We start from the raw sequence: 26,328 nt of genomic DNA on the forward strand, positions 1-26,328 counted from the left end.
TGCGGGGCGGAGCCGGCGCCGGGCGGGAGGAGCAGCGGCGGCCTCTGCCGCCCCCGCTATCTGACCCGACCTTCCCCCTCCTCTCCTCCTCCTCCTCCTCCGCCCCCCGGCTCTCCTGCCCCCAGCGGCCCGGGAGGAACTGAACCATCGCCGCACAGGAAGTAGCGGCTGCGGGGAGCGGCGGCAGCGACAGCCGGGGCTGCCGCACTCAATGAGCGACGCTCCCGCCGCCGCCCGCCCCGCTCGCCCCTTCCCCGCCTCCCGAGGGCAGCGGCCCCAGGCAGCAGCCCGCCGCCGCCGGGGGCTGGAGGCTGAAGCGGGCACAGGCGGCTCCGGCTCTTCCCGAGGAACAGGAGGAGGAGGAGGCGGCGGCGGGGACTGCAGGTCGGTGCCGCTCCGGGTAGCGGGATGCGGCGGGGGGAGGCGGGCGGAGGACCCTCGGCGGCCGCGGGGCAGCATCACCCGCCCGGCGCTGCCGCACGCCCGGGGATCGGCCCGGAGCCCCCTCGGAAAGGCCCGGGCACACCGCCCCCGCTGCGGCGGCTCGGGAGGAGCCGCGCCGGGCCCAGCCCGGTTCGGTCCGGCCGTGCCGGTGCCGCCCGCGGGGGCAGCGCTTTGTGCGCCGGCGGGCGGGCGGTACCCGGGGCGGGGAAGGGCACTGTGGTCCCGGCTGGGAGAGCATCCTGCCCATCCCGGTGAGATGGACGCCGTCCCGGGAGGCGCAGGCTGGCGGCTCGCTGCCGGGAGGAGGGCGGCTGGGCTCCCCGCCCGGTGCGAGGGATGGATGGATGGATGGATGGATGGATGGATGGATGGATGGATGGATGGACGGACGGACGGACGGACAGGCAAAAAGTGGGGGAGCGGTTTAAAACAAAAAGAGAGAGAAGGAAAGCCCGTTTCGGAAGAGCCGGGCTGTGCCTGGGTGCACGGTTTGCCGGTGCAAAATGGAGAAGAGGAAACCCTATTGATCTGAGAGAGGCAACCAAATGGGATGCTGTCGTGCCTGGATTCTGCTCAGAGGATGTTGGTGGATATGTTAGGGTCTTAGCCTAATATAGGCATCTAAATAAATAAACACATTCCCCCTAGAGCTTTTAATACACTGTATTGTATTGTATACACTGTATATATTGTATTCTGATGGATACAATATATTCAGTTTTCGTGTTGAGATGGTTACCTGTTTGATGCCACACTTGTATGTCCTTCCTCTCCGATTTTTTTTTTCTCTTTTAATCTTCATATCTTCTCATTGATTAGGCAGGGAGCCTGTGTGGTGTGAGAAAGAAAAGTGTCAGAGTTTCCATGAATCTTGCTGTTTGTTCTTCAAAGAGTAATCTCATTAGCTCATCATGTTATCTTACTCATTAATTTCAAGGCCAAAATAAACTTCGTGGCCTTTCCCCTTCTCCTGCTCTGAAGGAAACAGGCTGCAGTCCAAGGTGGCATGTTTGCTGTCAGTGAATTGCTGATGTGACAAGCGTGTTTGGGAGCAGAGTGGTAAAGCTCTCCACTTGACTTGGCACCGCTCCTCTCGTGGTGACGCTCTTCACTTGAGACTGTGCTTCAACCACAGGTCATTTGGGTGAAGTTCAGTGTAATCTCAGGTATGTGTGGTTTTTTTTCCCCCAAGTCTGATTCTAAAGGCAGTGGAACTTGTACAGTTTCCATTAATTTTCTTGCAAGACTGCAGCTCTGTAGGAGATGATGAAGTTGACTGGAGCTGTAGTTGAGCATGGGGCTGTTACAGAACTCCTTGTGCTGTGAACAGTTCTGACCCTTGGATTTTAGACAGGAATATTCTAGTATTTCCTGTAACTTTCACAGGAGCCTTTGCTTTTGGTTCCCTTCTGTGTACTCTTAGTCTTCTTTCCCTTTCACATCTATAGATGACTAAGATTGTTCTTGTTACTTTCAGTATGGTTTTCAGCCTTTTCTAAGAGCACTTTTATGTACTCTTAAGAAAGTCTCACTGTGTCTTTCTTGCCTAATTGCCACCTTCACCTCTGCACCCTTACACACACAGTTAATTGGAGAAAGCAGGACAGAGAACAGTTGGTCTCCAAATATAGCTGGAATTCAACAAGCACAGGAAAAACACCTGACCAGATTGTCCCCGCTGAGCATGATAAAAATGGCAGGACACTTATCAAAACTTTGTAGTGCAGTTGAACAGTGCATTGCAGACAGCTCTGCTGAGAGTGCTCGAGTCGTGCCTGGCAAGGGCTGAAATCAGAATGGCCTTTAGTTGAGGTAATGTTGGGCAGAAAAAAAGTATGTTATTTCCTCTTCCTCTTGTGGTTTCTTTTATCTCTGAAGAGGTGCATTGACAAACCGGACAGAATTACACTTACAGAGAACTCTACTAGCACAAAGTATGTGTTCTTTTCTCAGCCAGAGCTAAAGCTTTCTGCTCTGTGTTAATCTTCTTACAAAATGAAATTATTGCATAGTCCTGTACTGGCTTCCCTTTTTTTTTTTTTTTTTTTTTTTTTTTTCCTTTCTTTTTCCTTTCTGCCTCTGTTAGCAGAAAGATGCATTGTTTTCAAATCCTAAATGGTGTTTTGTTTACTTACAAAACTATTACAGAATAATTGGGTTTGAGGCTTACATTTTGTGGGGAACCCGTGTGAATAAAGTATTCCTGTTAACTGTAATGACTTCACCTATTCTAAATTTATGATAGCCATAAATTTTGAGAGGCTACTTCCGCACTCCGTGCAAATTAAAAAAACAAAAACAACAACAACAAACCCCACAAAACCAAGAAAGGTTGTATTCAGTCTTGCTGCTTTGGCTTATGAGAACATAATTCTCGATAAGAATGGCCAGGGTACTGATGAAGAAACTTAATTATCATCTGCAGTGGCTAAAAATGTCCTGTTCTTTCACTGGGTTTTTTTATTGCTCGTCCTTGGTTAGTGCATGTGTAGCCTGGTTGTAGTCGGTGCCTGAACAAAGACCAGGTGTCTTGGCAACTGGTACCCAGATTGCTGGGAGATAAAGAACAAAAGAAATGACAAAACCCAAAGAGAACCTAGGATTTCATTGTGTCTCAGACTGTTCTACTACCTTCTGGTGCAGAGATATAATTAATAAGTGCTCTCTGTCTACACTTGCATTCCATGTTAGGATCAGGGAGATTTTGCTTGTGAGTAGCTCTTAAAAAGTAACTGATAACTTTTTCTTTTACCAAAACAAAAAGGAAGGGAATAGAGAGATATTTGAAGGGGTTATCCAGATTTCTTCTTTACCCATGGTATTAACCAAGATAAAATAAGAAAAAAGAGCACTAATCCCCAGGCCTCTGCTGCGTGCTTGATGAAGATACTCTCAAATGTGTTGCATGAAAATCAGTTTGCCATCTGATGCAGGATCCTGGTAGGACTCCAGGCGTGAGTCAGCACCTAAGTTAGGGACTGATTATCACTATAATCACTGATATACCACAGGCACCTGTGGGCAAAACCAAGATCATCTAGGAAGTGTTTAATTTACTGGTGTACCAAACTTGGTTTGTTAATTGCAGAGGTCCCTATTTCAAATGGTTAAAAGGGAAGCAAACCCTTGCTTATGTATTTCTTTTGATGCCTCCAAAGTCAGTATGTATTTATGATCTACCTGTAACATTTCCTTGTGCCTGTGACTCTGGATACCTTTAGGAGTATGCAAGACATGACAGTGATGAGAAGTGGAACACTTAGATGTGTTACACACAAGTCATAGCAAAGATGAAATAAGTATTTGGGGGTTTTTTTGCAAAGTCCAATCTACAAGTGCTGCCTTTGGACCCAGTCCTTTGCAGCAGCTCTGCCTTCTTCTGTGCATGTATTTGTAGCTCTCTAACCAGTATAACTGTGCTGGGTGGAACATTTGTCTTGGGAAGCAGGAGACTTGGGTTCCTGTTATTGTCCAAATGGGTATTCAGTGTTATAAGAAAGAATTGAGAGCCTATGGGGCTCTTTTTTGCAGGTAAACCCAAGTAAAACCTAAATAGTTTTGGGAGGACAGTGCATTGACCGAGGAGGTGCTGGGTGGCAAATATGATAAAGCTTTCCTGGCCCTTTCCCTGCAAGGTATGGAAATAATGCACAGCTCAGGGTACATGAGGGTCCTTCCCACTGGACTGATGGGCAGAGGAGACAATTAGTGTGACCTTTCTGTTCCTGGCCTGTTCTGTGAGGGCCTTCAGTGTTGTTTTGCACCTTGAACTTTCCAGAGTTGTTGATCTCTATGAGACAAACCTGGGGAAAGGCAGGAAATGGTAGTACACCTCCTTGCTGTTGGTAAATCAGACCAGTTGCTCCTGTTGCTTTTTTCTGTCTCTTTATTTATTTGCTTGTTTATTTTTTATTTTTTTTTTCTTTCCCCCCAGCCCTTGTAGTATTCTGAGGCAGGAAACTTTAGGGAGAGCAAGAATGTGATTTTGGGCTTGTGCCTCCCCTGGGAATTGGGGAACTTGGGCCCTAGGCTGTGTGAGGTTTGCTACTGCAATGCTGCTGGGTTTTGTGCACCCATAGGTGCCAGTTCCTCTGTAGAGAGCCAGCATGAAATAAAGAAAACGAGCTTTCTGTTCCCTCTTGGATGAGGAATGAAAGCTGGTGTGCTGACTAGCCTTAATACTGTCATTTATTGTGCAGTAGTATCAATAATGTGGTGTTTGCTTTCCAAATAAAAGATGCGGTTTGTATCCCAAAGAGTTTAAACATAATTTGAAACTTGGTGTAGTGGAAATGACAGTTTCCTCTGCCAAATCGGCTGCGCCCTGGGTTGCAACCTTGTTGCCTAATTGTGTGATTACTGCTGGAGTTTCAGACTGCTCAGAAAAAGGAAAAAAAAAAAAAAAAGAAAAACAGAAAGATAATGCTTATTCTTGAAGTAGGTGTTGATTTCCCTGTATTTTATGAGAAAGAAAAGGCTTATAGATTCCTCATACATTGGGACTGAAGTGGTAAAAGTTTTGCACACCAATGAGGTGGATCCAAGTGTATTGCTGAACGTTTAGAATCCAACAGCTCCTGTGTATTCAGGGAAAAAAAAAACTCTATTTAAACTTCTACAGTGTTCTGCATCAATGCTAAGAGCTATTTAACATCCAGGCATAAGCAGTGTGACACTGGACTCTCTGTGTGGAGCAGCTCTTCTCCATGCAGACTTTCTCATTTGCTGTAAATTAAATGAGATTTCAGTGACATTTTTAGTTCCTTTATTTTTTTTCTCCTCTTGTTGTTCTTGTGTGTTAGCACTGCTTGGGTAATTATAGTGTGCTCGCTAGAAGCCCTGACAGCCTAAACTGAGTTCTTTGTGAAAAACACGGTGTTTCCCTTAATTAAGAGAGACTAGAAACAGCACCTGAATCTATTAATTAAATAGTCAAAGTTGATCTTTATTTAGGATATATTAACAAGCAAAACAAAATACATTTCTGACTTAGATATTGCCCGGAGTAAATGAGCTACTGTGAGGAGCTTTTTCTTTTTTTTGTGAAGAAAAATAATCTCTTGGTGCTGCAACTGTCACACATGCACAGTCATGCAAAATTCATGTGAGATAGTTCCCAATTCTGTGGTGCTGAGAACAATAGCCACCATTTCTTCTTCAAAGCTCTTCAGGGATGTTAAATAATCCTTGTGACAACCCTATGAAGTGAGTATTGTAGTAATTTTGTATGGATGGCAAAACAATTAATCGGCATTGTCTCCAGCTGTACTGAGGGAGTGGGATTTGCACTGTGCCCGGGGCTTGCCCTGCTGCTGGAACTCCTCCTTTTGTGAGCAAGGGCTGGGTGAGCCTGTGCTGCTGCCTCTTCCTCTGCCTGTGTCTGTGCTGATGAAAACAATCTGCAGATGCTGTGGTTATCAGCATGAAGGTGTGGAGGTCAGGGTGGGGCCTGTGTGTCCTGATAAAGGATGGATTCACCTCATTCTAAATCATTGTGACCACGTCTCTGGCATCACTTCTTGGAGGAGAGGGGTGTGGGGCTGCTGGATCTGGAGTGTCCATCTGAATGTGAAAGTTGAGTTGCTCAGACTGAGTGCAGAGCACGACTTTCCTCATTCCCAGGATGAGATTCTGGGCAGACACTTTGCACTGGGGCCTTGCCAGCCTGGGCTTGCTTAGGGTGACTTGAGGGTGGTCTCCTAATTTCCTTTTGATGTGAGAAGGGTGCAGATCCCACTGTTCCCTCTGCTACATGAACACCAGCTGCACCTGCCAGCTGAAGGAGGTCTGGATAAGCAGGACATGAGCTCCTGTTTGGGTCAGAGCAGTGTCACAGCTTTCCTGTGCAGCCTCCCTGTGGCTGCTGAGATACTTGTGTCTCCTGTTCTCCTGCACCAGCTCTGCCTGCTGCCCTTCCAGGAGTTATAAATGCCACAGCAGATGGCTTGGGGAGGCAGTGTCTGTAATTACTGCTGCAAGATTCGCTGAGGCTTGACTCTGCACAAAGAAGGCTTTTTTTTCCCCCCCTGGAGATTCAAAGTTGTCGGTACTTCAAATGCAGATTTGGTCTTTTCAGGAGAACACGGTGGAGGAAATGTGTGATTTACGTGCTGGTTCAAAAGCAGCCTGTCTTTCCTCTTGACATAATTCATATCATGCTTTACTGTTTGCAGTTTTCAGTCTCCTCTTGCTAGGTCAGCTTTTATGTTCCTGGTAGTCATATGGGCCAGACTGCTTATGGACCCGAGTTTGATAACAGCTGACACACTGCTAGATAACACAACCATAACCAGGTTATTTGCAAAGGTAGGGAACCTTCCAGCAGGTTTCAGTGTGAATGCTGTTCTCCCATCTGAGCAGGGATGTGCAGATCTAGGTTTGACACACCTTTAATGCCTAATGTGAGACCTCCTCTCCCAGCTGTGATTGATTGACCCAAGGTTATGACTTCTTTTCTATGTGCTCCTTGCTCCAAATACCTTTCTGAAGTCTTGATCTTTTTACCAGTGTGTCTGGGCTGAATTTTCTCCTCTTGCATCTCTCTGATGCTGATGGCCCTTGGCTTATTAACCATGTAGCTAGCCAGGTTTGAATTAGGAGAGGGTTGAAGCCAAAGGAAAATAAAGGTTTTCATTTCCTGAGGCCAGTGGAGAGGCTGTGACCCAAATCACCCCCTGAGCAATGTGTTTTCCTTCTGGTGGTCACAGCAGAGCTGGCGGCCCTGGTTCCTCAGACAGCTTCCTGTGGTTACTTATGGTACAGAGGGTTGGAGCCCCTTTCTTCCTAGGGAGCACAGGAGTCTTCTCTCCATTTGAGGGATTTTTTATTTTTTTAAGCTTACTTTGCTTGTAAATTACATTTGGCTAAAAGCGTAAATAGCAATGGGACTTTGGGCCAGACTGCAGATTTTTATTGATCTCCATTTCCAGTGAAATATCATCACTGGGATAATGGGATTGAGGTGGATTTTGGGCTTTTGTGTTTCGGGGTTTTTATCTTGTCTTTTGCTTTCCTGGCCACCCCATGACAAGGGGACAGGGCCATGCCTCTTTGCAGTCTCTGCTCACAACCAGCTCTTCTGAAACTTGTAAATGGTTTCCACGTTGAATTTGCCTGTGGTATTGCTCTTACTTGTGGGGAGGACAGCTACTTGAAAACAGATGTATTATCATATTTAGCTAGCACTGTAGCAAGGAAGTTGTTTGTATAATCTTTTAGGAATTGAGATAGTTTAATCTGAAGTAGGATGTACTTTGAGTAATTCAGTTCGCTTTTTATTGTCTCGAGCTGTTTCTGTCAGTGGAAGCTGAACTGGCTGGCCTAACACTCCAGCTGCATTTTCCCCCAGCATCTTCTGTGATGCTACAAGACCTATTGCTGCCAAACACTGCTGATTCCTTTCAAGCTTTCCTGCCCAAATATTCATTTAGAAAACACTCAGTGAGCCCTCTCCCTCTGCCTGCTCTGAAAAGACTGAGTTTGCATTCATTGCCTAACAGCAGTGGTGCCTTAAACTGAACTTAGAGGGCAGCAGCAGAGAAGAGCCTTGCCTGCAGGTCACTGGGATATCAAGCAGCAGCAGCAGGGTCACAGTGTGCTTGTCCTGATCCTCTGCTCTTCCTTGGCCATCATTTGGGATGGATCTTGGCTCTGTCCTTCTACAAGAGTGCTTGTTTGCTGCCTGGGTCCTGCTCAGCCCCCAGAAAAGGCATTCAGCCTCTCCTTTGAAAACTTCGGTTAAAAATGGCATTGCTTCAGTTTGTTTGTTTGCAGCTGGAGCTGTGGCTGTGCATTGAGTACCATAACCTATGGTAAAGGTTTTTGGAGCACAGATTCTAAGAGTGAAGATGTGTCCATTAAATATATATGTTTATGATGTTAGATGTATACTGCTGCTGGCAAGCTCTCCTAGGTGCAGCTCTGACTATACCAAAGCCCTCTTGATGGTACTTCTCTGTTTTGTGGTTTTTTTTAACTTTGAAGCTTTTGCCAACAACTTTCCAATAAGGAGAAGTTTAATTTTTGTCTGTGTATGATAGGGTTTTTTCTGATGTATTCCAGAAATGGAGTGGTGTGTTGGCTTTTCAGAAGCAATATCATGCTGGAGAACAAGAGCTGTGGTGGTGAGTTCTAGGGCACTCACAACATCACCTCAGTTATACTTCACAGTAAAAACCAGGTAGACACTGTTCACCTTTGAAATAACAGGACCTGCTGTATGCAACCCACTATGAGCTTTACTTCATTCAGGTGATGAGCATCTACCTTTCCCTACAGCAAAAGAAAGTGGTAAAATCCTTTCTTGCCTTTCTTTTTTCTTGCACTGTTTGTATTTCATCAATTTTTTAATGTCCTAAACCTTAAACATTTTTAACATTTTCTGTTTCTGCAGTGATCTCAATGTTTGTCTGGAGGTAGAACCTTTTGGTTTTCCCTCAAGGCATTGAAGGGTGCAAAGGCTGTACCTTACATCCATTTACACGAACGCTTCCAACACCAATTCTAAACCTGTCCTGATGGCTCCCAGAGGAAGCTGTGAACTGCTGTGAAGGGTTATCTGTGGGTAACTTGGCTTGCTGGGCCTGCTCTCCTGAGAGAGGAGGAGGAGGATGTGTTTTTGTACGAGGGAAGCAGAAGCTTCACTGCACTTGGCATTGCATTTGAAACTAGCACTGATTGCTCTTCACACCACTGCTGCTGTGAAGGAAGGCACATCCTTTGAGGACATGATTTGGGCTGACAATGGCAGTGAAGACTTCCTTCTCAGTGAAAGAACATCCGAAAGAATGTGGTTTCACGTTGGTTTAACAGGCATTTGCTCCGTTGATTTATTTTAATAAAATTTTGCCTAGATGGCTTTTTTAATTGAATATTTAAGCAAGCTGAAAGCAGGCATTTTACTGTCTCTCTTTAATTTGTGCTGATATATGGCTTAGCATAATTATTTTTTAATGCCCTTTTTTAAAGTGTAGTGCCCTCATGCTCCTGACCCTCTTCATTCAAGAAGAAGTGGATTTAATTTGGAGAGAAATGTCTGTTGTATCGTTGCCCTGTGGCAGGGAGGTATGTGGGAGGGGTGGGCTTGGTAAAAAAAAAAAAAAAACAACCTGCTGGCTTTTAAAAGGATGGGTTCAGGCCAAAAAGCATTAAGAATGGTCTGAGGCATACTGTAAGCTGCCTTTCTGAACCTCATGAGTTTATTTCTAAATATGAACCTTGCAGCATTGCACAGATGCTTTGGTTTTATTGGGTGACCTAAAATAACCAACTTTGAGTTTTTCTCCTTTTTTTTCTCCCCCATTCCTCTCACAGGCCTGTCCTTTCTTTTTGGCCAAAATTAACTGTCTTGGATCCCTAAAGAGAAAACAGAGCCATGCTTCTCTCTTTTTAGGTTTCTGCCTGATCCAGTGTGTGGAATGGTGGAGTACTCCTGGGTAGGAGGATTCTGTAACTGAGCAGATAAAACTGCCTACCTCCTATCTAGTTGGCTCTTTGCTCTTCCCCAGTGCAGTAGGAATACCAATACTGGAAAAAGAAGGTTGGCACCATCATTTATAGTGGGATTGCAGTTTAATCTGGAACAGAGGAGTCTGCTGGTACTCTTGAACCCTCCTTTTGAATAAGATTAATCACAACAGCTTCATTTTGGTGATACCATTGCCTACATTCATTTGTGCCTCTGTATTTCCCCTGGAGGCTTTTCTTTAACACTGTTCATTAACACAGCAAGGTTGACAAAACTTCTGAAGAGGAAAAAAGCTCTAGGCTTTCTTGTATTCCTACCAAACACCTGTTTTGAGAATATCCAAACATGCAGTGCTTCCACACAGCAGTTTGAAACTTGAATGGGGGTCAGTCTTAGGTGATTGCAAAAAAACCCCAAGAACCCCAAGTCCTTCCTTTCTCTCTGACTCCAAAAATAAATAACCAAGTACCCTAGATGAGGGTGCACATACACACACTCCTGCAAGATGGTTCTCCTTGGCATGAGCTGGACTGTGGCATGCAGCTGAAGGCACCTTTTCCTGTGGACCAAGCTGTAAGAAAAACAGAGTGGGGAAAAAAATTCACAGAGATGTCTAGGAAACATTAATAAAGGGAAGGTTTAAAGAATCAAGATGGTTCTGTGTAGAGAAGATCTGAAAGCCTGCTGCAGGAGCAGAAGGGAGTGGAACTGCTGTCTGTGCCTGCTGTAGAGAGGACAAGTTAAGGGATTTAAGATGCAGAATTAGGAGCTGCAAAACTTTGGAAAAAGCTTTCTTGTTGCCAAGCAGGAGTTGTAAAATCGATGTTGCTGGAAGGAACTCAAAAAGAAAAGATCCTGGCAGATGCTGGAGGAGAATTGGGCTTTGGTGTTTCTGCATTAGGGACTGGAGTGCCTGGTCCCTGGTGGGAAATGAGCCCTTATGAGATGTGGCAAGGGGCAGGGGCAGGTGAGATCCAAAAATTGTAAGTTCTGGCTTTCCCTGCTCATCTCTTATGTTGCTGTGCAAAAAAAAAAAAAAAGGCTAGAAGGGGGTCAGGGACAAGAAATTAGTAGCCATGATAAAGAGAAGTAAAAGGTGATGGAGAAGCTTTGCTGTGAAACATTGGGGACAGCTGAGTTAGATGACTTATAGAAATCTCCTTTAGCTGCATGCTCTGCAATTTTATATTGAGAGAGACTCATGTTCCAACCCTGCTCCACTCTTGGAGCCTCACGTGCTGTGAATTCCAGCACAACACTGGCCTATCTGAGTGTCAGATCAAATGACCCTGGGAAGAATATTGGTAGTTTTGCTTTGCTGTCAAGGGGTCCTTTCAGAGTAAAGCAATTCACTTGCAATCCGTGTGTGGAGCAAAGCCTTGAAGGTTTTATCCACCTTAGAGATCAAGCTCCAAACAGGTGCCTGAACCCAGCTACCAGAAAGCCCATGGTGCCTTCAGTTTGCTATTTTTTTGAGCCTTTGGGCTCTCAGTGAGTTTCTGTGGCACAGTTAATTCCTGATGAGCAGCCAAAGGAGAGTCGTTACTACCAGGAATGCGTAGAGGGCACTAAACAAAAGCTGAAAGGCCAGGGAAAGTGCCCGCAGAATTTAAATGCAGGTGCTGGTTCTCTCTACAGCACAGTCCTGTCCTGCTTGCCTTTTTGGTATTGCAGCCATTGCACGAAGCTGGTGGGTGCTGAAGTAGTTTTGCAGAACCACAAGCACTGAATTAAAATCTGAGTCAAGTTCCTGGCTCCCTGTACCGGCGAACGCTTCGCTAGCGAGCAGCTGAGATGAAGTACCAGAAAATTTATGGACTGTGATGGTCTGTCACTCTGTGTGAGCAGAAGAGAAATACCATCCAGCTTCCTGAATTGATTTCTTTGGTGCATGGTGAGCCTAAAATTATTTGGCAGGACATATGGTCTTTGTGTGTTAGTGAAACACGGGCGATCTGGGGATGCTCCGTGCAAGGAAGTTGCAAGTGGAGCATCTTGTTCTTGGAGTTCTCTTCCCAGCAGTGACCAGCGTGTGACCTTGGCAGTGCTGAGCCTTAAAAAATCATCAAAATGTGTGTATCTCTAATGTAAATGAGGCACAACTTGTCTCCTGAGCAGAAGGAAATTCCGTTTTCCTGTGGCTCTGTGGGGCCTGTGCCTCCATAGGGCAGAGAGAACTAAAATAACCTGAGCCTCCATTTAATAACTCAGTAGCTGTTGGGGGAATCTGCAATTTGCTGGTGTTGTGGTTTGAAAGCAAAATGAGTGAGAGGCTCCAAGTCAGAAATACAATTTAAGAAGAAGAAAGGAAAAAAGGTAAAATAAAATAAAGCAAATGCAATAATACAAAAGACCACTGACAGAGTCAGAATACAACCTGAGCAGGGTGGTGGGAGCAGTCCAGATGAGGTGCTCTTCCTGAAGCAGTGATCCCACAGAAAGGTCTGGTAGCTCTGCTCCTCTGGGAATCCAGTGGGTCAGGGCTGCTTGTACTGTCCCAAATCCCAGCTTATATCCGGGTGGGAATGCTTGGCTCCTCCCCCTGGGCGGAGCATCTCCCAATGGGATGAGGAGTCGTGCAGTGGGTCCTTGATGGCCCATTAAACAGCGATAACTCCTGGAGGGAGTTACCTGTGAGTCCTGGGCAAGGCGTTGATGGGCCATGAGCAGAAGAGCCCAAAGGCAGGGGCCTGGGAAAACACTGCCCCACCTGGTTTAACAGCTCATGAAGATGGTGATGAAATAAATACTTTGTATACATTCTACGCTACAACCCAGGACAGCTGGTTTTCAAAATACCAGATGCTTTTCTGAGAGGGGAGCCCTGCTGTGTTTCTGCCTTAATTCCAGGACGACATTAAGATGGGGTTCTGTCCACTGGAAGCATTTTGGATGTCATTGTCAGGTAAATGGACCCTCCACCTTGGAAGACTGTCTTTTGCAGATAATGTAGTGTTTGGATTTCACAAATCTGGTGGAATTACACATGTGAGGGAGGTTATGAGCAGCAGAAAGCCAGTTACCTGCACTCCACAGTCCATACTTGCTCTGGATAGCCAGTGAGCCCTCATTAGCTGTGTGCTTCTCAACCTGCAAATAGCTGTTACACAAATTAAAGTCCTCACTACACTGATACAGGTCCTCTCTGCAGGGGTGTCTGGCTGGCAGCAATAGTGGTTAACAAGTTCCAGCAGCATCAAGAAGGTAGAACCCAGTTACAAAGTGGGGATTTTTTTTTTCATGCACTGAATTTTTTTGCTTGAAGTTTTAACTTGTATGTCTTCTCTAGAAGAGGATGAATCTTCTCAGACAGGTGAAATTGTGCATCTCCAACTTATCTGGGTATAATTTTCTCTTGTTCACCTCCTCCTCCTTCTCTTCCTTGTTTCATCCCACTTATTGTGGGTTTTGTCAGAGGCCTTTTTTTAGGCATTTAGAATCAGTTGCCAAATTGCAGTAACAAGCAGGTGAGTTTAACGCTGCACAGCGTGATGGATGCAGTAATTGCACTAGCAGTGCTTCACCTTTGTAGCTTTAATTTTATGCTTTCAGTACACGCAGGTCAGTTTTTTTTTTCTTTCCTGTACCACTAACCAGTTTTTGGTACAAAGTTGTGCATGGAGGAAAGAGGAAGAGCATGAAGGGAGTGAAAATGGCCTTTATTCCTGTTTTTTCTTGGATTTAACATTTATGTTAACAGGAGGCTCCTGTTCTCTGCCAGGTCCATCTGAAGGCAACCAGCAGACCTGAATGTAACAGGTCCACATTTGGGCAGCTACTGTCCTTTTTTCAGCTGGGAACTAAGCCAGGCAAGTGGTCTGGGTTGGAGGAGAGGAATGTGTCAGGGAGATGCTCTGGAGCCTGTGCAGCATCATCTGTTCAACCTGTTGCTTTCTGGGACTCTTGTTGCCTGTTCTGTTCTAAATTCCTCTGGCACATCTCTCCTGGCCTCGCTTGCTGCTCCTTGGGATCTGTCACATCTTAAAGTGCTGTTTGTCAAATTCTTTATTTTTTCCACTAGGAACTTGAGGAGTTGTTTCTGCTGCTTCTTCCCCCCTGTGTCCCACTGAGGCACTTCGTGCTGCTGTGTCAGAGGCCAAGAGGCTCAGGCTACTCTCTGGAGGGCTCTTAGAGCCACTTAAGAGCTGCTGCCCAGTTTTTAGGATACATAATCTCTTCCTTTTTTTGGAAGTCCCAGTTTTCTGCCTCGGGTCTGGACACAGTCCTAATTTATGTTGAAATCCTATCTTGAAACTTGCTCAGTTGTTAACTTTTCACAGACAGCTTTGCAGCTCTTGTGATGGAAGTGAGATTTTCCTGCATGTGGAGGGGGCTGTGCTAACTCAGTAAAGACTTTGGTTATGTTGGCCAGTTTAGCAGCCTTTTTAGTTCTTTAATGAGAGGTTATTTTGGGAGGAAGAATGTAATCGGGTCAAAAATCAGATTTCAGTCAGGGCTGATTCATTTTGTATGGGCATGTTTTGGTTGCTGGGCATTGCTCACAATAGAAGTTAGGAGAATTGGAGTGTTCAAACTAATTTTTACTGGGTCTTTCCCATTGGCAGTGATTGGTTTCACCTCAGACTTCGGAACACTAATTTCTGTTTTGTATTAAATGTGCTTTTGACCAGCAGAAATGTGCTGGGGAAAGTAATAAAGCCCAAAAGGGAACAAAACCATTTCCTCTTGGCATAGTGTTTTTTTCTGTAGATCAGACATAAATATATTTTGACATATTTTGTTTTGACCTGTTTCACTGCTAGTATGAACTTGAAATTTAAAGTTCTTGCCACTGAGCAGAGTAAACTTATAAAGCACTCAAGTAAATTAAGGCAGAGTATTTGGAGTCTAAAAGATGTTACCTTTATTCACCATACCATGGTGGTTCCCATTAGCAATCACTGGGGCCTTGGAGAACAGGATGGCTCTGAAGTTAGAAAACACTTTACAAAAGCATGAAATATGTATGTCAGGTAGTTAATGGCTATGTCTGATATCTAAGACCTGGGATTTTTTTTAATTCATAATGTATGCTTTTTCATATTGGAGCTTGATTTGTTTTAGTTTTTTTTTTTTTTTTAAGAGAGAGAGAGAAACTGCCATGATGTCTCACAAAGTAATAGAGGGAAATAGTGTTATAAAATCCCTTGATGTGCTGTGAAAGCCTAGACATTTCCTGTTGCTACCTTACATTTTCCTCCTGTGCAGCTCAGGTTTTTTATTATGTGGCGTTTCTCTCATGGTCACTATTCTCAGAAGTTTTTTCAGACAGACTCATATCATACAAAATATTAAAAATATTTACACCGAGACAGCAGCTTTATTTCTGCACACTGAAATCATGTGTCTGTCCACCAAATGAACTGTCTGGAAGGGGACAGGATGGAAGGACCAGGTTGTTTCTAAATGATTCTCTCTGCTTTAATTAAATGTTGTAGAGACTTGTGGGGCAGCTTGTCTAGCTGAACATCTGGTGTCCCTTTAGGTAATTTAGGATATTTCTCCTGGCCTGGAGCCACCACTCTCAAAGGGCACTGGTTTCCCAATGGGCTGGTGTGGCATCTGCCAGTCCTCTGTGGATGTTGTGGGTGTGTCTTGGAAACATCTAAAAACGTCTCTTGGTGCTATGTTTAGAAAGCCAGATCTCTTCCATGAGTGTTGGTTAGAAGTTCAAGGAGCCGCTTTTCTCTGCCTGGAAACCTTTTCCTCAAACCTCAACCATCTTTTCATCCCCCTGCCTCCCTGTCTGTGTGTTCAAAGTTTTAAGTGCCAAGATGCAAATACACCCATAGGTCGGTGCATGAATTCAATTTGAGATTATTTCACTCTCCTGAAGATGTAATTTCATGGCTATAAGACTATAAAATCACTCTGAAATTAAGGTGTCTGAGTAATCTATAATAAAGGAACATTATAAAAATTCATAGGAGTAGGAATACCCTGCCTTGAAAAATAAATACTTATGGAGCTGCAAGTGCTGTAAACTTTAATATTCTTATTATTGTTGTGATCAAGTTTTTTATTATGCATTAAACAGTTTATAGGCAGCTGAGCAATGTAGTGTCTGCTTGCTTGCTGTCTCCCCTGTTTCTGGCCCCCAGTGTTATCCCCATTTCACTGAAATAGAATTCCTCTTCTGCTATAATCAAGGCAGAAGGAATAAGGCAGTTATTGGTATGGTGAGATTTTTTTTTCCCCCTACTTTCTCATTGTCTTTTAAGACAGTGCTTCTAAACTAAACACTGTATGATACCTTTGTGATAGCTCTGATGGCCTAAAGAAACAAAATAAAATTACTCCAGCAATAAGCAGCTTTGGAAAAATATTTATCCTGTGAAGAGAGAAGTCATTCCCTAGAAAAAAATTACTTGCACCTCTGTGCTTCCCAATCCTCTGTTATCCAGAGGATAACACTCTGGTAAATGTTTAAGTCCTTTTGATTTAAAAATTCCCAGGTGTCCTGAATGAAGTTGCTTTTTTAGTTTTAATTTTATCACCATTCCTAAAGAGTGATTTGGACTTACAAAAGGGGCTGTTGTTGCAAACTTAGAACAAAAAATATGACAACCATCCTGAGCTGTGGAAAGAAAGATGGGTGTAGATGGCAGGAGAAAGTCCAGTCTTTGAAAAGCAGCCACATCAATAGTGGAAATTGGGGTAAAGTTCAAGGAGTCTCTGAATGTTGTTGTTCTTGTTATCTCTCAGATATTAAGGTGGTGCAGATTACTTGGTCACTGAACTCCATTTTTGTTATGACTCCTTTTATATAGGTCTGTATAGATTCAGATTGTTTAGTATTTTGAGTAAGTATTTCCTATTTTTGCATACCCTTCTGGGAGACAAGGCAAAAAATGGAAGGGGAGAAGTTCCATGGGGGAGTTTACATATATATTCCTTTTCTCTTAGTTTTTGTTCTCTGTCCAAGAGAAAGGAGCAGAGCTGGCTGTTTTAAGAATCAAGCAATAAGCAGAGCTTTAAACCTGGAAATTAATAACTAGAAACCTTCCCTGCAGATCAGTAAGTCATGCTCATGTCTCTAGTGACCAGCATTTAAAATGAGGCTTCATGCAGGTTATTGCACTGCTGACAGTAAACATTCTTTCCTTTGAAGTGCATCAAATGCTCCTTGCAGTAGTGGTTAATGTGCCTGATTTCAAAAGCCATTCTGCTTATTTTTACCTATTTTTTCTTTGTCTAAAATTCAACCATTACTTTGGGTATGGGTCAAAATATATTCTGTTTGCCAATATGTACATTGAAAAGCAAAGAGTCTCGCAGCAGTGTGTTATGGAATTGTAATGGATAAGCAGTAATATAGCTTGTGCTTTCTAAATATTTCAGCCTGTGTTTGAGGGTTGTAATGAAATGCTGCTGGGCTGGTAAAGTTTGCAGGGAGTGGATTTAGCTTGGGAAGGAGGAAACAGCAGAGCCTGCAGTGCTGTGGTCAGGGCTGGGGTTGAAAAGCCAATTCTGGCTCCTGGCAAAATTCACTCATGAGGGATCATAACCCTTCCTTGTGACTGTAAAAAAACCCGTCAGAGGTCCAGAGGGCAGCTGGGTGTTTGCTTTACCTGTGCACTTTGCCCTGGTTGTGTGCCTCTTCCAAGGGGTATTTATATTTTAAGCAACATGAGATTGCGCTGGACCCGTGAAGGACATGGGGGGTGGTTTGCACATGTGGGTCAGGACGGACTGGCTGTTCCTCTCTGAGCCTGGGCCACTCCAGCAGTGCCTCCCTGATCTTTTGATGTGCAGCTGGGCACATCTGGAGGGAGCAGGGTGTGCAAACACACACAGGCATCTGGCCAGCTGTGCCAGGGATACTGTGGGGCACTTCTTTGGAGAAAGATCCCTGGATTAAGGAGAGGGCATGAACGTGGAGCTGGCCATCCCTTTGGGGCACTGAACCTCAGGTGAACTCTGGTGAGAAGGTGTTGAAGTCAGAGAAGCTGCTCTTCTGGCTGTGCCTGAATTCTTCCTGTGGGTTCCTCTCTCCTGGAGCAGCTTTCCCTGCAGTGGGGTAAGCCAGGAGTGCTTCCTGTGGATCTCTGCCACAGCAGCTCTTGGGTGCTGCAGGGGTTACCTGTTGTGGGGCAACCTCATTTCTCAGTTTGCTAAAAGTGGTTTGGGATTTGATATTTCAAGGTGATGATTGTGCTGGAGGGGGCAAGGTGAAGCTGGGGACTTGTTACAGACAAGGAGTGATCACAGAATCATAGAATGTCAAGGGGTTGGAAGGGGCCTTGAAGATGATCTTGTTGCAAATTCTTCTGCCATGGGCAGGGACACTTGCCACTGGACCAGGTTGCTCTGAGCCCCATCCAACCTGGCTTTGAACACTTCCAGGGCATCCACAGCCTTCCTGGGCAACCTGTTCCAGTGTCTGACCACCCTCACAGTAGTGAATTTCTGCCTAATGTCTAACCTGAATTTCTCCTCTTTCAGCTTGTACTGGTTACTCCTTGTCCTGTCATTACAATTGCCCTACATGTCACCTCTGGAGTGTGTATGAGGTCTTAATCTATTTAGCACTGAATGTGCTGTACTTGAGATGCTCTGTCAGCACGGAATTCTGCTTTCCATGTACCAGTAAATATTTTAACCTTTAGTTACCAATACTGTTTTATGGATTCCATGCTCCTGAAACAGCAATTACTTCTAAAATTTGTCATCCACTTAGGAAAAGTCATCTTTACTCATGTATTTCTGATCCCTCTGAAGATAATAACGAGACATCTTTTGCTTCCTGTATGGAAATAAATTAATGTGATGGATGTAGAGAGGCATTTAATTTTTAAAAAATTTCTTTGTGTAGGAAGTGGCTCTAGTGTTCCATTTTAGCCTCTTGTGGCACCTGGAAAATAAAAATCAGGGAAAGCCTAACCCTGTACCCAGGCTGACAAGGAGGTGTGAAAACAGACTACTGACACGTGTATGCAATTGAGACTTTTTGGTGGAGCTTGAAGCCAGTCAGTCCTACTGCAGGGCCCAGATCTGTCAAATATAAATGACAAGGAGAAATCTCAGGTTTTTTGGTGTTTGACTGTTCATTTATATTTTTTTTCCCCATTGCTTTGCTTTGCGTTTAGAAATTTTATACAGAGAAAGAAAAAAAAAAACAAAAACACCCAACTTGCTTATTTGGGCAGTGTTAGTTTCCTATGGTCAAATGTTGTGATTTCTTTTTTTTCTTTGCCTTTGATTTAAAAATTTTAAAAGCCATGCTGTGAAATGAATCTGGAAAGCAGTAGGTAGATTAAAAAGGAATACACTTTAACACAAATAATGGAGCTCCCAGGAGCAGAGAGACTGGAAGCACAGGGAGAGAGGCACACGCAAGAAGGAATAAATCTCTTTGACTGTGCTGCTGAATGCTCAAAAGTCTTTCTGCATGTGGTGTGAGTAAATTGCCAGCTGTCTTTAGTGCTCAGGAATAATTATACCCTTCTCCTTGAATCATTCTGGAGTCGTTCAAGCCTATCTGTGCATGAGCAGGGCTTTTTTTTCTGTTTCCTCTGATAGCTCCAGAGTGAACAGTGCTTGGCACCACCCCGTGCAGTGTGAGGCTCATTGAGCTGATCCAGGGTAGTATTGCAAGAGTTGTAAAGAGACTCTTGTAGGATTGATGGGAGGGAAAACATGTTTCTGAATATCTCTGCTTATTATAGGGGTGTTTCTCTGTTTTGTGTGTGTGTGATTTTTTTGTGTTTTGTTTTTCTCAGTTTCAGGTAGAAGTTGTGTGGATAAAACATACAGGTGGAAGCAAAAGAGGATGTAGTAAAGCTGCCTGGTTTTACTTCCCTAAGACTTTCAGCAGACTTATTTTCCCTAAGCTGTTTTTTGTCTCTGGTGTTTTTGTGGATATGATGCTGTGTGCTTTTTCTGCCTAAGACAGGGCTCAGCTGCAGTAAACTTTTATGCAGTATTTATCCACTTGGAAGTTTCTGTTTGTGTGTTTTGCTGGATGTGATTTTTAGAGCAAAGATAGGAGTAAACTTGGATCTGGTGAAAGAATTGATCCCTCCATCCAGCACCCCATGGAAGTTGCCATCCCTTGCCTTGCAGAGGTGAGAGAAGCCTCCCGCGCTGCCCTAAAGAAACTTCCTTGCTGTGTCCAGAGAGGCTGATTGCTTTCATTGACAGAGCTGTAAATGAGACAACCCAGCCTGCTCTAAAGCCTCTGTGCCTAATGAATCAGCCAGGATGTTTTGATCTGTCCTGTACAGGTTTCCACCTGAGCTACTCTTGACTATAAAGACCTGAACTTACACCATTATGTGGCAAACCCTTTTAATTTGGTTGCTGTTACTTGATCCTGTAGCTGTTGCTTAAAGAAGCCAGCAGAAAGAGCCTGGCTGGGCAGTCCCTTGCTTTTGTGTCCCTGTTCCTGGTGTCCCCTTTCCTTCTGCATAGATCACAACTCCTGCACACATCTGATCCCCACCCTGAGCTGGTGTCCAGGTAAAGTTTCCCTGCTCTCCCTTGTCATGGAGCTCAAAACAAGTAAATGAACAACAGCTGTATTGATCAGGGCAGCATGGAAAGGAGTAAAGTGGGTTTAAAAGAGCATCTGCTCCCACATTTTTCTTGAAACAGGGGATCACTAAGGATTTGTCACCTGGAAGAGTCTGGGTGAATGTGTAGCATTTTTCTGGCTCATTGTCCTGTGGCTTTGTGTACTGACTGCTCAGCTCAGCACTGGTCAGTGTGTTGCATGGTCACCTGGACCCAAGCTCTCTGTCTCTGGTACAGGAAATTTTGTCATCCTTGAAACACTCAGTGATCTGAGAGAAGAAGCAAATAAAGTTAACTTTCCCCTTATGGCCCCTGTTTTCCCTGCTCCAGCCCCAGAATTGTTTCCTGCACAGAATTGTTTTCTCATATTCTGTTTCTTTTCTCCCATGCAACTTCTACTAAAAGAAATTCACTTACTGCATACATACTTTCACTTTATCTTTTTACACTGCTTTTACCCATTCTTCTTCATTGTATCTATTCTTTGTTTCCCTCTGTATCTTTTTCTTACTGTACTTTCTCTTACTGTCTTTTCCTGCCCCTTTTTCTCATTCCCTGATTTCTTTGCAGAGCCACCCCTTGGCTTCTCAAGTCAAAATTAGAGGGTGCAGGAATTATCCCAGGGATAAACCCATGTCTCATAAATCTGGGTGCCAACTGTAATTTCCCTCCAAGAAAAACTTCCAAACTTGATTTTAAAAAAATTCAGTTTAGTTCAGCTAGTTATCCTGGCCCTTGGTATTGTTCCAGGGGATCCTGGTCTTTGCTGAAGTATTGTGGCTTCTTTGTTTTTTAGTTTCATCCAGCATCTTGGTTCACTCACGTTGCTTCTCCTGCCTCTCCAATGGAGTTTTCTTTATCTGCTCTTCTTCCCCTTGCTCAAGAACTGTCCCAAAATCTGATGTGCATGTTTTCCTCTTCACCATTTCTTCAGGACCTGATTTTTATGCCTTCTGGGAGGAGTTAGTGACTGGTTTGAAAGCCACTGGTGATTACTAGAGGACTGTTGTTATGGTTCTGCTCTTCAGGCTGACTTTAGAGGAAGCAATCATCTCAAGTCCTGAGTCTCACCAGACCCAGGAATTTGCTGTGTATGTAGAGCCCTCCCTTAGTTTTCAGTGGCTCAGCATTTAGAATTAAAAAAAAAAAAATCATCTGCTGCTTTGCTTTTTTAGGTTCCTGTCAGGGCTTTTGTAGGGGAAAGTAGACCCTTTGGTCACATGGAAAAAAAACTCCTGAGAGAAACAACAGGATTCCTTCACAGGACTCTGGTTTTTCACAACCCTGATAGGCAGAGTGTCACAGCTTTATTTGTATTACAACAGTAACGCCCTATTTGCTTTAAGCCTTATGCTTTGCAGGACTGGAAATAAGTCCTTGAGGCTGTTGGTTTTTCAATTCATGAGGAGAACAAGTGTTTTCTTACCACCCTTCAGTCTGACAGTCAGACCAAGCCTTTTCTGTGGAAAACTGGCTCTTTCCTTGGAAAGGTCAAATATGTGTTCAAATAACAGCATGCAGGAACAGAAAACCCTTTCAGAGCAGGTGTCCAGAGATGCAATAGAAGTTATCTGCTTGTCTCTTATTATACCTGCCACCAGAGAAATCTGGTGAATGAGGCTCCAGTTGCCAGCAGGAGAAATAAGTTACAGTGAACAATAAGAGGCCCATGGGGAGTGCCCAAGGCATCGTCTTTCACACAGACTGAAAGCTCTTTTCTTCTGTGCAGGAAAAGAATAAATAAGGAAAAAGTTAGTCTGCTACTGAGGGGACACATGTGAAGCATTAGGAGAAATTAAAAGGTCGAGTTACTTGCAGTTCTCTGAAGTTAGATCTTTATCTCTGTGCTGGCAGAATTGAGAGAAGGTTTTTGGTTTTGCTTCCAAAAAAAAAAAGAGGAGAGAACCAGTCAGTCTGGCGTAGGAATATAAACCCGCTTATGTTCCTCAAAGTATAAAAATTGCTTGGTGGAACAGATTGAATTGTGTGAAGAGCTCTTGGAGCACATGTACATTTGCAGTTGTAATTTTTTTTGTTACACTCTTCATAGAATCATCAATAGCATTGTGGAAAGGGATGGGTTGGAAGGAGATCTTGTAGTTGATGTCATTCCAACACCCCTGCCATGGGCAAGGACAACTTCCACTAGACCAGGTTGCTCAGGCCCCCATCCAACCTGACCCTGAACACTTCCAGGGATGGTTTTTGCCTTTGCATGGAGAAGAGGAAATGGAACTGCAGATTTTGCACCCCTTACCTGCAGGAGCCTCTCCTGGAGATGTTTTTGCCTGTGGAAGTGAGTATGTACAGGGCATAGAGGCCCTACCTGCTGCTTTGTACTCTTGTTTTATTCTGAGGATTTTTAAAGGTTCATAAAATGATTTTCTAGAAAAGACTTGAAGTTCATTTTGCATTTAATCTTAGGAAAGGTCAGTGAGTGAAGTTAACAGTACACAGACTTTAAGACCAGTGGACCTCAAGGTGCTGTAAAAACTATCCTCAGACCTGTACAGGTTTAATGAAATACAGATGTGGGCATGTGGCAAGCTCGTCACTTTTGGGTGCACACAACTGCAGTCCTCTTAAGGATAGCATCATGGATATGCATTTCCCTTGATAATTGCCACGTGTTCCAGAACATTTTCTGTCTTGCTGTTACTTGCATGTGCAGTACCGAGAGCCTTGGGTTTTGCTGTGCCAGCATTCTGGAGTTGGAACGCCTGTGAATTTCCTAAGGGAATGTGCTTGCTCCTTTCATGCTGGGGATGAGGATTTTGGCCAAGAACACTGCACCAAAATGTTCCCCACATGATGGGCTGCTTCTGCATCCAATCCAGCAGCTGTTTCCTTGTATTGCTGTCTTCTGCAGTGCTGTCCTCTGCCAATTCTCCCTTTTCTCCCTAAGGAGAATGCACACTGGAGAGCTGATTCATCAGCCCAGTGAGGAGCTGTGCTCAAATTAGTCCTTTCCCCAGGCTTCAGAGTATTGTCCAGACATGAACAGGAATGGATGGCACTAGGTATGAGTGCACAGCTCAGGATTTATCCCGCCTGTTTCTGAGGGTCCTGTTATCCCATTTGGAAGCAAAACTCTTTCTGTCCCCTTTTTGCAGGCAGCTGCCAGATCTGCTTAATCTGTTCCCTACATCTTTTTTATTCCTTTCATTCCTGTTCCTCCAGTTTAGCTGTTCCCTCTTGTCCAAGCTCTGTAGGAGAGGTGAACTGCCTGATAAAGAGATATATTCTTTTTGTTCTGCAGCTGCTTCTTCTCTACTGGGGAGCCAACACTGAGGATTTACATCTAGGTGGTGATAATGTGAGTGCATGAGAGATCTGCTTTCTCTCAGATTTCAGTGGCTCAGTGCTTATGGCTGGAGAATAGACCAGCATGTATTATATATAGAGCAGGAGCAGAGAAAACAAAGAAACAGAACAAGAAATTATTAAAAAATTATTTTGGTCTAATATATTCATAAAGATTTGGGATTTCCCACATACACTTGAGTTAAAATATTGCTCCTCACATGGCTTGTGTGAGGGTGAGTCTGGATGTAAGGAAACCTTCCCTCTCTCCTTTGATATCTCCCTTCTGTAGGTTCTGGGTACTCATCCAGAGTAGTGAGGACAGGGAGGGTCAGGGTAGAAGAAATCTTCAGTGCATATCTGAAGCCCTTGTGTGGGAGTTGGTGATGGTTCATGGCAAGCTGTAGAAGGGAAATGTTTGGAAAGCAGTGGTTCAATGAAACACTTGGTGGTGTTACTTGCAGCAGTGTTCTGGGACACAAGAAGACAATTCTGTAAAAAAAAGAAAAGTTGAAAAAATGATTGTAAGCCCTTTGTCAACCACCCTGCTTAGACCCTATTAGCTTACCCCCTGACTTGTTTTTGACCAAATTTGGCCTTCTGTGGCCTTTCTTGTGGCAGCACTGGTCAAGTTTCAGAGGAGAACTCCAAGCAGCAGTGGCTGCATTGCCTGGCAGGGTGCGTGCCAATCCTGCCCTTGCCTGGAGCTCTGCATGGGGCTTGTGAATCAGCACAGAGTCCACTGAAGAAGAAACAGGCTTCTACAGCAATTTGCCCTGAGCCCATGGGATTCATATCCTGAGAGGCTGGTTAATGCTGGCTCTGTGTTTGATAACCTCTGGGTGTTTGAATGTCGTGTTTGGAGGAGGAAGGGGGGAGAATACACCCATGTGAAATGTTCAGACTCAGGATATTGCTCAAACTGGAAATCAAAGGACTCTGTGGTGTGCTTTTCTGTCTTTATCAGTAGTTCAAATAGACATGCTAATCCCTGTTTTTTTCTAGCAGCTGTGGGGATTATCACCACAGTGAGAAAGGTACATGTTGTAAGGAAGATTGAAAATTCACCTGTCCAACAGATATGTGAAGCAAAAGTTTATAAAGAAAAACAAATCCTCAGGCAACAGAACTGTACTGCAGTATGGCACACAATTCTCATAATGCTTTTTAGCAAAGTCCTCTCTTCCCCTCAGTGCCAATGCTGGGGGGGAATTTGGAGCTGGGATTTTTCTCCACACAAGAGAGGATGCCTTTGCCAGGGGAGCTGAGTGACTGTATCTGCTTTAACCCCATGTGCAGTGCAGTAGGAGTGGGCCAGGAGAGCAGATTTCAGTTCTATTTGCTTTGTCCTCTTTGTGTTCTTTACATTTGAGGTATCCTCCTCCCTCGACTGACTGTCCTTCCTGTGCCTGTGCTGCAGAGCTCTCTGGAGGAAACCTGTCCCCTGGATCTCTGCTCCTTGGACTGTTGTCCAGGAAGTGTCACATTATCCTCTTCCCTGTTTCACAGGGATTATGCTGGAGTGTCATTTCCCTGACAGTGGTGTCTGTGTAAGCCTCTTGCAGGAACAAACTTTCTCTTCCTGCTCATTTGAGTGACCTGTGGAACCTGCTGCCTGAATTTCTGCTTGACATCTGAGATCTGGGTGCTGTCAGAGGGTGGGTTTTTTTCACCATCAGCTCTCCAGAAGCACACCCAAAAGACCAGAAGTCTTTTGAAAGACGTTTTGAAAGGTCTCACCTTTCTGCACATCCTGTTGTTTGGGGAAGACAGAAAAGGAGTTTTCTCTCAGGTTTTGCAGCTGCTTTTTCTCTGGCCCAGCGAAGCAGCTTTGATCCAGCTGGGTGTCATCCCTCTCCATATGTGAAATGATAAAGAGCAGGCACAGAGTTTTGCTGTGAGAAGAGGCATAGTCAAAGCCTTCCTCTACCCTGTGATACAGCCTTGCTCAAAAGAGTGACCTGTAAATCTCATGAACTTCAGTCCCTACAAGCTGCAAGCTGATGTGGGGTGAGTGAGTCTGGTCTGAGTGTGGTTATGGTCAAGGTTTCCAAGGATGTCCTCCAGACATTTCACCTCCATGTAGTGGGAGTTACCAACAAGGGCCTTTTCCCTCTGTGGGTCCCCAGGCAGTGTGAGCAGTATTGATTGGAGCCTGGTGCCTTGACCACTGTTAAATAAACAGTGGGGGCAGTCCTTTGCTAGTCCTGCTGACTGCAGGCCAGGAGCTCATATCTTGCCTGACAGAAGTGGCACGTTCTGCCTGCACAAAAGGCTGGATGCAAATATCTGCAGGTGGCTGTGAGTCACAGGTGGCTGCTGTGGACACTGAGGATGTAATTTCAGCCTCTTACATCTGCTTCAAAAAGTTGGAGTACCCAGCATGAGTCTCATCTAAGACACTTGTCACAGAGGGAAACTGCTGTGATCAGTGGCTTGGAACAGGGGAGAAAAACTTTGTGCCATGACTTATTATTATTATTAGTGTGTGAGCACTGATGAATAAAATCAAGAGATGGTTCCTGAATCTGCTTCACCTGCCCCTCCCCATGTTTTCATGCCTGTGTGTGCGCTCAAATCAACCAACCTTTTGCCCCTTT

General features: G+C 44.5%; 1 protein-coding gene across 2 annotated transcripts in view; it reads left to right on the forward strand.

The window, feature by feature from the left end:
• Nucleotides 1-258: 258 nt before the first annotated feature.
• Nucleotides 259-26,328, forward strand: part of AGPAT3 (1-acylglycerol-3-phosphate O-acyltransferase 3) — an 88,074-nt gene continuing 62,004 nt past the window's right edge. Inside the window, exon 1 of one of the 2 annotated variants that reach the window (XM_083885273.1) lies at nt 259-384. The gene's annotated coding sequence lies outside the window, so the exon portion shown is untranslated. The remainder of the gene's footprint in view (nt 385-26,328) is intronic. The other variant, XM_083885274.1, reaches the window with a different exon arrangement.

Source organism: Zosterops lateralis (genome assembly GCF_965231275.1).
Source record: "Zosterops lateralis genome assembly, chromosome: 2".
NCBI lineage: Eukaryota > Metazoa > Chordata > Aves > Passeriformes > Zosteropidae > Zosterops > Zosterops lateralis.